General features: G+C 45.7%; 2 non-coding genes across 2 annotated transcripts; both read right to left on the reverse strand.

Moving 5' to 3' along the window:
• Nucleotides 1–4,094: 4,094 nt before the first annotated feature.
• On the reverse strand, nt 4,095–4,166 carry TRNAH-GUG (transfer RNA histidin (anticodon GUG)). Its single transcript has one exon. It is a non-coding gene; the product is annotated as a tRNA-His (tRNA).
• An 8,121-nt stretch (nt 4,167–12,287) lies between these two features.
• On the reverse strand, nt 12,288–12,359 carry TRNAH-GUG (transfer RNA histidin (anticodon GUG)). The gene has a single exon. It is a non-coding gene; the product is annotated as a tRNA-His (tRNA).
• Between the last annotated feature and the right edge of the window lie 3,384 nt (nt 12,360–15,743).

Consider the following 15,743-nt stretch of genomic DNA (forward strand, 5'->3'; position numbering starts at 1 on the left):
TGTACCCTATTAACCAACCTAGGGGTCTTCTTTACACATTTCGCCGATGTTACACAACTTGTCATCAAAATATCTAGCTGTCATACCACTGACAATAATAAGCTTGCTTGCAATTACAGCACCATCGAAGCCTGGATGTTGACAAATTGGCTTTGCCTCAACGGAAGCAAAACTGAGCTCATGATCTTTGGATCACACCAGGCAAGCGCTAAACTAGACACAGAATACACCACCTTTAAGATCAAAGACACAAATGTAAGGGTCTCTGATAAGGTCAAGACACTAGGTGTCCACCTGCAAGCATCCTTGGAAGCGGAAGCCCACGTAACATACCTGAAAAACAGTTGCTGATACCACCAAAAACTGCTCAGCCGCATCAGGCCATTAGTGAGTAAACAAAACAGCACCATTATCGCCAGAGCCACCATCTCATCTAGACTGGACTACGGGAATGCACTACTTAAGGGGGGGGCCAATAAAAAATGCATCAAACAATGTCAGGTCCTACAGAACAATGCAGTAAGGACAATTACCAAGAAAAAAAGGAGGAACATATTACAGAAGACAGAAAGGCCCTTCATTGGTTAGCCCTGGAAGACCGGATCACTTTTAAAGCAATGACCATTGTCCATCACTGTATATATGGATCCGCACCCGTATACCTAAAAAAACAAATAACCACATACGAACCTTGCCACACCTTAAGATCCAAGGCGCAAGGGTTTGTGAAAGTAAGTCACTCCGAAAAAGATAATGGACTTGGACGAGCCTTCCCTACCAAAGCGGCAACTAAGTGGAACGAGCTCCCAAACAGCCTAAGGCTAGGATCTAATTACCTATCCTTTAGGAAAAAACTGAAGACACTGTTGTTCAAATAAAGGACCTGCATAAATACTAATGTACATGTAATGTAATCTACTCAGAACCAGTAATCTTACTCTACTGTCCGGTTACTTTTCTGTTGTACTTGTCTTCATGTAATGCGCCCTGATGCCTGCGAGCTTCGGCGCTATAGAAATAAATAAATAAATAAGTGCCCAATAGTTTGTGTAACCAATGGCAAGTCTTGTATTTAGTGACGTTCATAGTGACCTGTTTGAAGGGTGGGCTTAGTAGTCCCACCCGATGTTGAAGAGCCTATCACTTTCTTCGACTAGTATGGAACGTATGCCTAGATGTTCCCTCTAAGCCTATCACATTTGCCACTAGGTCTTTGTAGTTTGCCACGTAGGATGACGTTAGCAATACGTTGGTTAACGTCAGCAATGATGGGTTTTAGAATGTTTTTTATGAATTTCGTTGAGATCATGCTGTGAGACGTCCGTTGATGTCCGTTGTACTCCCTGCTTTAGATTATTGACATTAAAACAACTTCCTGAGTTGTTTTGATTATTGATGTTTGAGTATCTTCTGCATCCCCATTCATCTCAAAGTATTGCTACCTCGTTTTAAAGGGCTGTGTGGGCTGTCCCGGTTCAATAGTGTGTTTGATTTTTAGATGTCTACATAATCTTGCTCCTACTTATCTTGTGGAAAAGGTGACTTGGTATCAACCTAAATGACCACTGCATTCGGCAGATCAGCTGCTATTAGTAATTCCTCCCTCTCTCTGTATCTCCAGAGGAGACCGACGTTTTGCAGTCTATGGACCCAGGCTATGGAAAACCTTGCCTTGGGAACTTAGAAACATGACAGAGCTAATACAGTTCGGAAAATCACTAAAGGCATTCTTATTCAAATAAATGATAGAATCAGATCTTTTGGTAGGAGCTCTCTAAGATTTTGTGTTGGAATATGGAGTGGAATATGGAACCTGGAAACATCTGCTCCCAGATGCAGTTGTCCCTGCTCGGTGTGCCACGTTGCAAGTACTTCAAATCAAATCAAATCATGTTGATGTCTCCTCACCGTTTCGACCTCATAGAGGGAGGACTGGTCATGGCTCCTCCCTTTTTCATCCGCATTCCGGGATGCATGGTCATGGCTCATTCCTTTATCCCCTCATACAGCGAGGCATGTTGATGTCTCCTCCCGTCTCGCCTTCATAAAGGGTTGCATGTTTATATCTTCTCCTTGCCTCGCCAGGGATGCATGTTCATATCTGCTCCCTGTCTCTCCTCCATAAAGATATGCATGTTTATATCTCCTCCCTGTGTGGTCTTCATGAAGACATGCATCTTCATGATAAGTCTTTGTCTAGCCCTCATTCAGGCATGCATGTTAATGTCTCCTCCTTCTCACGTCCTAATTCAGGGATGCAATGTAATGTCTCCTTCCTGTCACACTCTCATACAGGGATGCAATGTGTATGTCTCCTCCCTGTATTGTTGTCATACAGGCATGCATATTCCTGATGACTCCTTGTTTAGCCCTCATTCAGGCATTCATGTTCATGCGTCCTCCACGTTATGTCCTTATAAAGGGATGCATGTTCATGATGACTCCTTATCACTCCCTCAAAAAGGGATGCATGTTAATGTCTCCTCCTTGTCACACCTGCGTACAGAGATGCATGTTCATGCCACCTCGTTCTCTTGCTTTCATAAAGGGATTTTATCTCCTCCCTGTCTCACCCTCAGGAAGGGATGCATGACCAATGCTCCTTCCCTTCTCGCCTGCATACATGGATGCACGTTCACGCCTCCTCCTTCTCTCAGCTTCATACGTGGATCATATCTCCTCCCTGTCTCACCCTCATGCAGGGATGCATGACCAATGCTCCCTCCCTTCTCGCCTGCATACATGGATGCACGTTCACGCCTCCTCGTTCTCTCGGCTTCATACGGGGATCATATCTCCTCCCTGTCTCACCCTCATGCAGGGATGCATGACCAATGCTCCTTCCCTTCTCGGCTGCATACATGGATGCACGTTCACGCCTCTTCCTTCTCTAGGCTTCATACGGGGATCATATCTCCTCCCTGTCTCACCCTCAGGAAGGGATGCATGACCCTGACTCCTCCCTTTCTCGCCTGCATACATGGATGCACGTTCACGCCTCCTCCTTCTCTCGGCTTCATACGAGGATCATATCTCCTCCCTGTCTCACCCTCACCTCCAACATGTGTAACTTCTTCTTCTCTTTGACCTCTGGGGCATGGGTGGCTACTGCACAGCTCTAGATGTCGCCCACCTGCAAGGTGCTATGGGAAGCACTTTTCCACATTGGACGTGCTATATTAACCCCCTCTCCCCAAATACAATAAAAATAAAGAAATATATGTGCTTCCATAATGTCTACCTTCTAATGTTTCATATGTGTAAGCACATTGTCCTCCTCCTGACCACATTCTAATACTATGTGCAAATTGTTCCTTCCATAAACTGTCACTTCCTTGGCCCTTTATTTATAATGACTGTTATACTCTCTCTCTTTCCGCCACAGTATAAAAAAGCCTAGCACACCTCATGATTGGACTAAGAAATTCCTGTCATTTAGTTGCAAATGATTTTCCCATTATCCCCAAAAACTCCTCACTGTGTCTAAGAACGCTTTTTTTCACAGGACAATACATATCAGATTGACTTGAAAGGTCCTTTCACGCGACTACAGAACGCCTCTCATTCCACTCAAAGATACTCCAGTGCCTACAATAGCCTAGGACTAGACTATGAGTCCCAATGTAGAAAGACCACAAGTCCACAGATATGCCTGTTTATTTAAACATCTGTATTATCATCAGCGTGTGACTGTAAAGGCGGGACCTCGCGCTCTCTGTAACGCGCTCCATTGGCAACATCAGTTAAATGTCGTTGGTTCAATCCCTCGCGGATGTTGTTTTTATTCCCATTTGTAACTGGGAAATACTGTCGCTGCAATACATATGTCTTAATCAAGCTAGTGGTTATTGACGTAAATGGCAGTGTTATAATGTTTCATGTACTGCAAATGTCACCACATAATGCGCTCTTAATTAGATTTGGTTGAAATACATTACAGTCACCCGATGAAAAAGTGTGCAAAGAGCATTAAAGAAACAAAAGGTACAGTACCAGGATATATCGAATTGTTTCAGTCCTCCACAGAGATTGCCAATGTATTAATGGAAATTCTAAAATATCTGCCCAACTGCCGTGACATTGCCTCACCGCAATGCCGTGACTCGGATTCGAACCGAGGTTGCTGCGGCCACAACGCAGAGTACTAACCACTATACGATCACGGCGAGCTACTTGGGCTGCTAGAGCGCCTTGTTCCACCTCTATCATAAGCTGTACTCCATCCGTGATGTCATGACTCATGTTTGAATTACAGGTTGGTTGTGTTGTCATCCATGCGAATAAGTGGACACCTGATCCCTAGTCACTTATTTAAGATCTCAATAATCAAGTCAGAATCCCAATGAAAGTCATCAAAGTGGAGCCAATTAGAAATAATATAGTTACACAAACCTGGCAATGGTGCGGCAGCCAGGGCCGATAATGGCCCGCCAGCCTGAGAGCAGGAAAGTGTGAGAGCAGTGATGGTCTTGTGAGAGTTTACAGCTGTTATTGACCCTGTCCCCTTCCATTGCAGAGTTTTATCCCTATAAGAACCGCAGGGGCTCCCTCCTGGGTGCTAATAGTTAATTTTTTTTCACAGGAAAAGTGCTCTGCACCAATTGCACGTGCCAAATCTCCCAAAGGCCACCACCATAAAAACAGAAAAGGGAAAACGTCCCTTTGCCACGGCAGTAGGCAGGTGATGGAGATGACGAGGCCAGGAGGAGAGGGGGTAAATGGGGTTGCATGGGACCTACGAAGAGGGGTGGCGGGCTGGCATTGGGAGGGTGGTGGCGGAAAAAATATTGAGGCTGGGATAGAGAGGCGCTGGAGTTCCAGAAAGAACACAGGCAGTGATCACAGTTTCCAGCTGGCGTTCGCAGCCTTATGTTTATGTTTATTGATTTATACCGCGCACAAGGTACCCTAAGGCTTATAGGCGCCGACAAAACAACAAAGTGGCATAATGAGTATAACAAGAACAAACAACATTAAGCTCCGAAAACATGTACTGACAAGGGGGCCACTAGGCCATTCCCATGGAAGAAGGAAAACAACATCGTAAAGAAAAGAGGATAGGTTAATTTAACACTATTCGCACTTTTGTGAAGGCGGACATGTCCTGTACATTGGTGAGACTGTTTATAAAAGAGGGCAAACTACTAGGCCCACAACCAATAATGATACAGTCAGTGTTATCTGTCTTGCACCAGTTGCTGATCTGTAGTCTCCGAAGAACTTTGAGGTCCTGCGCCCTTATACAATTGGGTCCCACTTTATTACTAAGCCGTGCTAAAACTTTATTTTTTAGTGACTCCCTGGATTCCACTTGCTTCGGCTTGTCCACATTGATCAGAACGATGTTTCTTGGGTCCAATGCGAAACTCCTCATGTTGGAATCCGCAATTTCGGGCATGGTGGATTTTCTCTGGCGAATGTCCTTAAATGGAAGGGGAGCCATGAGTCGCCTGGGCTTCAGAAGAGGTGGTATACTCTCTTGTGATACTGTAGTCATTTGACAAGGAATGAACAGAGTTGTCTTGGATTTCCCAGATGTCCCTCTGTGAGTGAGCTCAATCGGCTCTGTTTGAGAGTCTGTATGACCTCTGTTCTCAAGAATGGACGTTTGAGAGGCCTTTTCCTCTCTAGTAAACTTCACCTGAGAGGACTTCTGTAGAGATGACGATAAGGGCACAGACATATTTGACGAAACAGTGTCTACCCAGGAATAAAATTCCCCAAAGTTCGAACAGATTGCTAGATCCCGTAACATGTTATCCTTAAAGCATAGCCAATTGGCTATGGCTTTGGGCTCAACCAACTCCTTCACAGCTCTGGCTGCTGCTAACTCAGCCGGCTGATCTCGAGGAAAATGATGTCCTAAGGGGCCCGAGCTTTCTGGTGTAGCTCCACTATCTTTGAACAACTCCCCCTTAACCCCCAGATGTGCATTGTAAGGTGAATAGACCATTGGCCGAGGTTGTATGGAGGAGCCCGTAGGGGAGCAGGTGAAGCTATCGGTGCTCCTGGGAACCTCATTGCTATGTAGTATATTAGTGAGCAGAAGATGTTCTTGCTGCAATTTCAGTCTCCTCGCGGCACTTAAGGCTAAAACCTCTGAAAATCTATTATCCCTCCTTTGGGGAGCCTGATGTATTACCTGTATGGGAGCAGCCATATTGCTCGAGGCCGCGCACTGTCTGCAATCAGTCCCTTGTGATATTACCAGCTCCGGTATTTACAGAGGTGGTTGTGCCGGGGCCGGTAATACCGGCAACGGTGTTACTGCCAACTCGTAATTGACCAGAACGCTAAAAAGTCCTGTTCACCAGAATCACTGGCACTTTTACCACATACCAGCAAACTCGTAATGAGTCCCAATGTTTCCTAAGGGCTCCATATAAAGATTAAAAAGAGATGGAGATAAAATCGCCCTGCGGTACTCCAAACGGTGCAATGTTGGGAGATCACTGTTCTTGTCTATTCGCTTTACGAGACTAACACTGACTGGTCTGTGAACCAGCCACTCAAATCTCCATTGCACCCTCTCAGTGAAACCAGGCAAGCATGTCTCTCTCACAAAAGCTGTCCCCAGGGATTCCCATCTCCACCTGGTCTTGCTCACAGTTCTCATCCGACGACATGTCTCTCGTCCACTCACTTTAGGAGACAGACACTGATTGATGTGTCACCCACCTCCCTGAATATCAGCTGCACCCTCCTAGCAAAATCAGGCAAGTGTATCTCTCCCACAAGCTGCCCTCAGGGTTTACCAGCACTCCCTCCCAGGTGTGCCTTGTGCATGTGCCTTGTCAAAGAAAGGATGATCTTTAAAACCCTTGTCCTTACACACAAGTGTCTTCACGGCCAGGCAGCTCCCCCTAACTGGTCCAAAGGATCTCCAAACCCCCTGCCTCCAGACCTTCCAGAACTCCCTACTCAAACGTGATTACTGTTCCCAGGACACGCAAAGCCCGCGCCGGCGGCGCCAGTTTCCCAACTCTGTCAGCCACCCACTGGAACGCCCTCCTATTAGGACAATTGACTCCCATGCGGCCTTCCGCAAGGCCATCAAAACTAGTCTCTTTCTATGAACTAGCCTAGCCTTAAATACCCCTGCTGTACCTGTTACCTAACAACTTGTTGTTCCCCCTTCTCTGTATTCTGCAACCACATGCCATGCAATGTAGCATGGTCTAAGTCTGTGTGTAACCTTGTACCATGCATTGTACCTTCCTCTAAGTTTATCTACTTGGACGGGTTCACAGTGAACCCTTAATCAAGCCAACTAGAGCACTGTTATAGCACCTCGATGCCTGCGGGCTGTAGTGTGCTCTACAAATACAAATGAATAAATACATTTCAGCCATCACAAGAAGACTGTGAGAAGGACCAAACAGACTTTTACAATAAAATTCAAAAAGCTTGCTAAGTCATAAAATCCTGTAAGTTGGACGTCCAACCACACCTTCTCCTGGATAACTTAGAGCATACCCCCCACGAGAGGAGTACATTCAAGTTCTCCCAATCTCTCTAGAGGACATGAACTCTATACTTTCTACCATTAGATGCACAGCCTGCTCCGAAAACATACTACCCCCCCCCCTAGCTTATGCTGGACAATGCCAGGACTTTTGCCCCCTATCTTCGTAGAATGGTGAATGCTTTGTTTAGAGACAACAAAGTCCCTACCACAATTAAAACAGTTACTGGTACACTCCTAGTCCAAAAACCTGGATTAGACCTACACGTCCCTTCCAATCTCCGTCCAATAACTAACTGTAACTTTCTCCTAAAAATCTTGGACAAAGTCGCTACCACCCAACTCCAAAATTATGTCGACAGGAACAGCCTCCTACACACAGACACCCAACAATTGGGCTTTAGAGGAGCACATAGTACAGCGACGGCCCTGCTGGACCTTCAGACTAAAATGCTTAATATATTAGACGAGGGAAAAACAGGGATGCTGATATTATTAGACCTCTCAGCAGCATTTGATTTGCTCGACCATCAAAAACTCCACAAGGCTTTAGACAAATCAGGTAATCGTTCTCGAGGAGCCATAGACTGGGTAACATCCTTCCTCAAAGAGCAGAGCTCCAAGATCCACTGTGGTGACCACTTCTCCATACCCGACCTATAAATCATGGAGTACCCCAGGGGGCCATCCTATTGCCCCTTTTGTTCCATCTCTATCTGCAGCGTCTATGTACCCTATTAACCAACCTAGGGGTCTTCTTTACACATTTCGCCGATGTTACACAACTTGTCATCAAAATATCTAGCTGTCATACCACTGACAATAATAAGCTTGCTTGCAATTACAGCACCATCGAAGCCTGGATGTTGACAAATTGGCTTTGCCTCAACGGAAGCAAAACTGAGCTCATGATCTTTGGATCACACCAGGCAAGCGCTAAACTAGACACAGAATACACCACCTTTAAGATCAAAGACACAAATGTAAGGGTCTCTGATAAGGTCAAGACACTAGGTGTCCACCTGCAAGCATCCTTGGAAGCGGAAGCCCACGTAACATACCTGAAAAACAGTTGCTGATACCACCAAAAACTGCTCAGCCGCATCAGGCCATTAGTGAGTAAACAAAACAGCACCATTATCGCCAGAGCCACCATCTCATCTAGACTGGACTACGGGAATGCACTACTTAAGGGGGGGGCCAATAAAAAATGCATCAAACAATGTCAGGTCCTACAGAACAATGCAGTAAGGACAATTACCAAGAAAAAAAGGAGGAACATATTACAGAAGACAGAAAGGCCCTTCATTGGTTAGCCCTGGAAGACCGGATCACTTTTAAAGCAATGACCATTGTCCATCACTGTATATATGGATCCGCACCCGTATACCTAAAAAAACAAATAACCACATACGAACCTTGCCACACCTTAAGATCCAAGGCGCAAGGGTTTGTGAAAGTAAGTCACTCCGAAAAAGATAATGGACTTGGACGAGCCTTCCCTACCAAAGCGGCAACTAAGTGGAACGAGCTCCCAAACAGCCTAAGGCTAGGATCTAATTACCTATCCTTTAGGAAAAAACTGAAGACACTGTTGTTCAAATAAAGGACCTGCATAAATACTAATGTACATGTAATGTAATCTACTCAGAACCAGTAATCTTACTCTACTGTCCGGTTACTTTTCTGTTGTACTTGTCTTCATGTAATGCGCCCTGATGCCTGCGAGCTTCGGCGCTATAGAAATAAATAAATAAATAAGTGCCCAATAGTTTGTGTAACCAATGGCAAGTCTTGTATTTAGTGACGTTCATAGTGACCTGTTTGAAGGGTGGGCTTAGTAGTCCCACCCGATGTTGAAGAGCCTATCACTTTCTTCGACTAGTATGGAACGTATGCCTAGATGTTCCCTCTAAGCCTATCACATTTGCCACTAGGTCTTTGTAGTTTGCCACGTAGGATGACGTTAGCAATACGTTGGTTAACGTCAGCAATGATGGGTTTTAGAATGTTTTTTATGAATTTCGTTGAGATCATGCTGTGAGACGTCCGTTGATGTCCGTTGTACTCCCTGCTTTAGATTATTGACATTAAAACAACTTCCTGAGTTGTTTTGATTATTGATGTTTGAGTATCTTCTGCATCCCCATTCATCTCAAAGTATTGCTACCTCGTCTTAAAGGGCTGTGTGGGCTGTCCCGGTTCAATAGTGTGTTTGATTTTTAGATGTCTACATAATCTTGCTCCTACTTATCTTGTGGAAAAGGTGACTTGGTATCAACCTAAATGACCACTGCATTCGGCAGATCAGCTGCTATTAGTAATTCCTCCCTCTCTCTGTATCTCCAGAGGAGACCGACGTTTTGCAGTCTATGGACCCAGGCTATGGAAAACCTTGCCTTGGGAACTTAGAAACATGACAGAGCTAATACAGTTCGGAAAATCACTAAAGGCATTCTTATTCAAATAAATGATAGAATCAGATCTTTTGGTAGGAGCTCTCTAAGATTTTGTGTTGGAATATGGAGTGGAATATGGAACCTGGAAACATCTGCTCCCAGATGCAGTTGTCCCTGCTCGGTGTGCCACGTTGCAAGTACTTCAAATCAAATCAAATCATGTTGATGTCTCCTCACCGTTTCGACCTCATAGAGGGAGGACTGGTCATGGCTCCTCCCTTTTTCATCCGCATTCCGGGATGCATGGTCATGGCTCATTCCTTTATCCCCTCATACAGCGAGGCATGTTGATGTCTCCTCCCGTCTCGCCTTCATAAAGGGTTGCATGTTTATATCTTCTCCTTGCCTCGCCAGGGATGCATGTTCATATCTGCTCCCTGTCTCTCCTCCATAAAGATATGCATGTTTATATCTCCTCCCTGTGTGGTCTTCATGAAGACATGCATCTTCATGATAAGTCTTTGTCTAGCCCTCATTCAGGCATGCATGTTAATGTCTCCTCCTTCTCACGTCCTAATTCAGGGATGCAATGTAATGTCTCCTTCCTGTCACACTCTCATACAGGGATGCAATGTGTATGTCTCCTCCCTGTATTGTTGTCATACAGGCATGCATATTCCTGATGACTCCTTGTTTAGCCCTCATTCAGGCATTCATGTTCATGCGTCCTCCACGTTATGTCCTTATAAAGGGATGCATGTTCATGATGACTCCTTATCACTCCCTCAAAAAGGGATGCATGTTAATGTCTCCTCCTTGTCACACCTGCGTACAGAGATGCATGTTCATGCCACCTCGTTCTCTTGCTTTCATAAAGGGATTTTATCTCCTCCCTGTCTCACCCTCAGGAAGGGATGCATGACCAATGCTCCTTCCCTTCTCGCCTGCATACATGGATGCACGTTCACGCCTCCTCCTTCTCTCAGCTTCATACGTGGATCATATCTCCTCCCTGTCTCACCCTCATGCAGGGATGCATGACCAATGCTCCCTCCCTTCTCGCCTGCATACATGGATGCACGTTCACGCCTCCTCGTTCTCTCGGCTTCATACGGGGATCATATCTCCTCCCTGTCTCACCCTCATGCAGGGATGCATGACCAATGCTCCTTCCCTTCTCGGCTGCATACATGGATGCACGTTCACGCCTCTTCCTTCTCTAGGCTTCATACGGGGATCATATCTCCTCCCTGTCTCACCCTCAGGAAGGGATGCATGACCCTGACTCCTCCCTTTCTCGCCTGCATACATGGATGCACGTTCACGCCTCCTCCTTCTCTCGGCTTCATACGAGGATCATATCTCCTCCCTGTCTCACCCTCACCTCCAACATGTGTAACTTCTTCTTCTCTTTGACCTCTGGGGCATGGGTGGCTACTGCACAGCTCTAGATGTCGCCCACCTGCAAGGTGCTATGGGAAGCACTTTTCCACATTGGACGTGCTATATTAACCCCCTCTCCCCAAATACAATAAAAATAAAGAAATATATGTGCTTCCATAATGTCTACCTTCTAATGTTTCATATGTGTAAGCACATTGTCCTCCTCCTGACCACATTCTAATACTATGTGCAAATTGTTCCTTCCATAAACTGTCACTTCCTTGGCCCTTTATTTATAATGACTGTTATACTCTCTCTCTTTCCGCCACAGTATAAAAAAGCCTAGCACACCTCATGATTGGACTAAGAAATTCCTGTCATATAGTTGCAAATGATTTTCCCATTATCCCCAAAAACTCCTCACTGTGTCTAAGAACGCTTTTTTTCACAGGACAATACATATCAGATTGACTTGAAAGGTCCTTTCACGCGACTACAGAACGCCTCTCATTCCACTCAAAGATACTCCAGTGCCTACAATAGCCTAGGACTAGACTATGAGTCCCAATGTAGAAAGACCACAAGTCCACAGATATGCCTGTTTATTTAAACATCTGTATTATCATCAGCGTGTGACTGTAAAGGCGGGACCTCGCGCTCTCTGTAACGCGCTCCATTGGCAACATCAGTTAAATGTCGTTGGTTCAATCCCTCGCGGATGTTGTTTTTATTCCCATTTGTAACTGGGAAATACTGTCGCTGCAATACATATGTCTTAATCAAGCTAGTGGTTATTGACGTAAATGGCAGTGTTATAATGTTTCATGTACTGCAAATGTCACCACATAATGCGCTCTTAATTAGATTTGGTTGAAATACATTACAGTCACCCGATGAAAAAGTGTGCAAAGAGCATTAAAGAAACAAAAGGTACAGTACCAGGATATATCGAATTGTTTCAGTCCTCCACAGAGATTGCCAATGTATTAATGGAAATTCTAAAATATCTGCCCAACTGCCGTGACATTGCCTCACCGCAATGCCGTGACTCGGATTCGAACCGAGGTTGCTGCGGCCACAACGCAGAGTACTAACCACTATACGATCACGGCGAGCTACTTGGGCTGCTAGAGCGCCTTGTTCCACCTCTATCATAAGCTGTACTCCATCCGTGATGTCATGACTCATGTTTGAATTACAGGTTGGTTGTGTTGTCATCCATGCGAATAAGTGGACACCTGATCCCTAGTCACTTATTTAAGATCTCAATAATCAAGTCAGAATCCCAATGAAAGTCATCAAAGTGGAGCCAATTAGAAATAATATAGTTACACAAACCTGGCAATGGTGCGGCAGCCAGGGCCGATAATGGCCCGCCAGCCTGAGAGCAGGAAAGTGTGAGAGCAGTGATGGTCTTGTGAGAGTTTACAGCTGTTATTGACCCTGTCCCCTTCCATTGCAGAGTTTTATCCCTATAAGAACCGCAGGGGCTCCCTCCTGGGTGCTAATAGTTAATTTTTTTTCACAGGAAAAGTGCTCTGCACCAATTGCACGTGCCAAATCTCCCAAAGGCCACCACCATAAAAACAGAAAAGGGAAAACGTCCCTTTGCCACGGCAGTAGGCAGGTGATGGAGATGACGAGGCCAGGAGGAGAGGGGGTAAATGGGGTTGCATGGGACCTACGAAGAGGGGTGGCGGGCTGGCATTGGGAGGGTGGTGGCGGAAAAAATATTGAGGCTGGGATAGAGAGGCGCTGGAGTTCCAGAAAGAACACAGGCAGTGATCACAGTTTCCAGCTGGCGTTCGCAGCCTTATGTTTATGTTTATTGATTTATACCGCGCACAAGGTACCCTAAGGCTTATAGGCGCCGACAAAACAACAAAGTGGCATAATGAGTATAACAAGAACAAACAACATTAAGCTCCGAAAACATGTACTGACAAGGGGGCCACTAGGCCATTCCCATGGAAGAAGGAAAACAACATCGTAAAGAAAAGAGGATAGGTTAATTTAACACTATTCGCACTTTTGTGAAGGCGGACATGTCCTGTACATTGGTGAGACTGTTTATAAAAGAGGGCAAACTACTAGGCCCACAACCAATAATGATACAGTCAGTGTTATCTGTCTTGCACCAGTTGCTGATCTGTAGTCTCCGAAGAACTTTGAGGTCCTGCGCCCTTATACAATTGGGTCCCACTTTATTACTAAGCCGTGCTAAAACTTTATTTTTTAGTGACTCCCTGGATTCCACTTGCTTCGGCTTGTCCACATTGATCAGAACGATGTTTCTTGGGTCCAATGCGAAACTCCTCATGTTGGAATCCGCAATTTCGGGCATGGTGGATTTTCTCTGGCGAATGTCCTTAAATGGAAGGGGAGCCATGAGTCGCCTGGGCTTCAGAAGAGGTGGTATACTCTCTTGTGATACTGTAGTCATTTGACAAGGAATGAACAGAGTTGTCTTGGATTTCCCAGATGTCCCTCTGTGAGTGAGCTCAATCGGCTCTGTTTGAGAGTCTGTATGACCTCTGTTCTCAAGAATGGACGTTTGAGAGGCCTTTTCCTCTCTAGTAAACTTCACCTGAGAGGACTTCTGTAGAGATGACGATAAGGGCACAGACATATTTGACGAAACAGTGTCTACCCAGGAATAAAATTCCCCAAAGTTCGAACAGATTGCTAGATCCCGTAACATGTTATCCTTAAAGCATAGCCAATTGGCTATGGCTTTGGGCTCAACCAACTCCTTCACAGCTCTGGCTGCTGCTAACTCAGCCGGCTGATCTCGAGGAAAATGATGTCCTAAGGGGCCCGAGCTTTCTGGTGTAGCTCCACTATCTTTGAACAACTCCCCCTTAACCCCCAGATGTGCATTGTAAGGTGAATAGACCATTGGCCGAGGTTGTATGGAGGAGCCCGTAGGGGAGCAGGTGAAGCTATCGGTGCTCCTGGGAACCTCATTGCTATGTAGTATATTAGTGAGCAGAAGATGTTCTTGCTGCAATTTCAGTCTCCTCGCGGCACTTAAGGCTAAAACCTCTGAAAATCTATTATCCCTCCTTTGGGGAGCCTGATGTATTACCTGTATGGGAGCAGCCATATTGCTCGAGGCCGCGCACTGTCTGCAATCAGTCCCTTGTGATATTACCAGCTCCGGTATTTACAGAGGTGGTTGTGCCGGGGCCGGTAATACCGGCAACGGTGTTACTGCCAACTCGTAATTGACCAGAACGCTAAAAAGTCCTGTTCACCAGAATCACTGGCACTTTTACCACATACCAGCAAACTCGTAATGAGTCCCAATGTTTCCTAAGGGCTCCATATAAAGATTAAAAAGAGATGGAGATAAAATCGCCCTGCGGTACTCCAAACGGTGCAATGTTGGGAGATCACTGTTCTTGTCTATTCGCTTTACGAGACTAACACTGACTGGTCTGTGAACCAGCCACTCAAATCTCCATTGCACCCTCTCAGTGAAACCAGGCAAGCATGTCTCTCTCACAAAAGCTGTCCCCAGGGATTCCCATCTCCACCTGGTCTTGCTCACAGTTCTCATCCGACGACATGTCTCTCGTCCACTCACTTTAGGAGACAGACACTGATTGATGTGTCACCCACCTCCCTGAATATCAGCTGCACCCTCCTAGCAAAATCAGGCAAGTGTATCTCTCCCACAAGCTGCCCTCAGGGTTTACCAGCACTCCCTCCCAGGTGTGCCTTGTGCATGTGCCTTGTCAAAGAAAGGATGATCTTTAAAACCCTTGTCCTTACACACAAGTGTCTTCACGGCCAGGCAGCTCCCCCTAACTGGTCCAAAGGATCTCCAAACCCCCTGCCTCCAGACCTTCCAGAACTCCCTACTCAAACGTGATTACTGTTCCCAGGACACGCAAAGCCCGCGCCGGCGGCGCCAGTTTCCCAACTCTGTCAGCCACCCACTGGAACGCCCTCCTATTAGGACAATTGACTCCCATGCGGCCTTCCGCAAGGCCATCAAAACTAGTCTCTTTCTATGAACTAGCCTAGCCTTAAATACCCCTGCTGTACCTGTTACCTAACAACTTGTTGTTCCCCCTTCTCTGTATTCTGCAACCACATGCCATGCAATGTAGCATGGTCTAAGTCTGTGTGTAACCTTGTACCATGCATTGTACCTTCCTCTAAGTTTATCTACTTGGACGGGTTCACAGTGAACCCTTAATCAAGCCAACTAGAGCACTGTTATAGCACCTCGATGCCTGCGGGCTGTAGTGTGCTCTACAAATACAAATGAATAAATACATTTCAGCCATCACAAGAAGACTGTGAGAAGGACCAAACAGACTTTTACAATAAAATTCAAAAAGCTTGCTAAGTCATAAAATCCTGTAAGTTGGACGTCCAACCACACCTTCTCCTGGATAACTTAGAGCATACCCCCCACGAGAGGAGTACATTCAAGTTCTCCCAATCTCTCTAGAGGACATGAACTCTATACTTTCTACCATTAG

Source organism: Ambystoma mexicanum, assembly GCF_040938575.1.
Source record: "Ambystoma mexicanum isolate Mex_15411 chromosome 12 unlocalized genomic scaffold, UKY_AmexF1_1 Mex_chr12_unloc.2, whole genome shotgun sequence".
Classification (NCBI taxonomy): Eukaryota; Metazoa; Chordata; class Amphibia; order Caudata; family Ambystomatidae; genus Ambystoma; species Ambystoma mexicanum.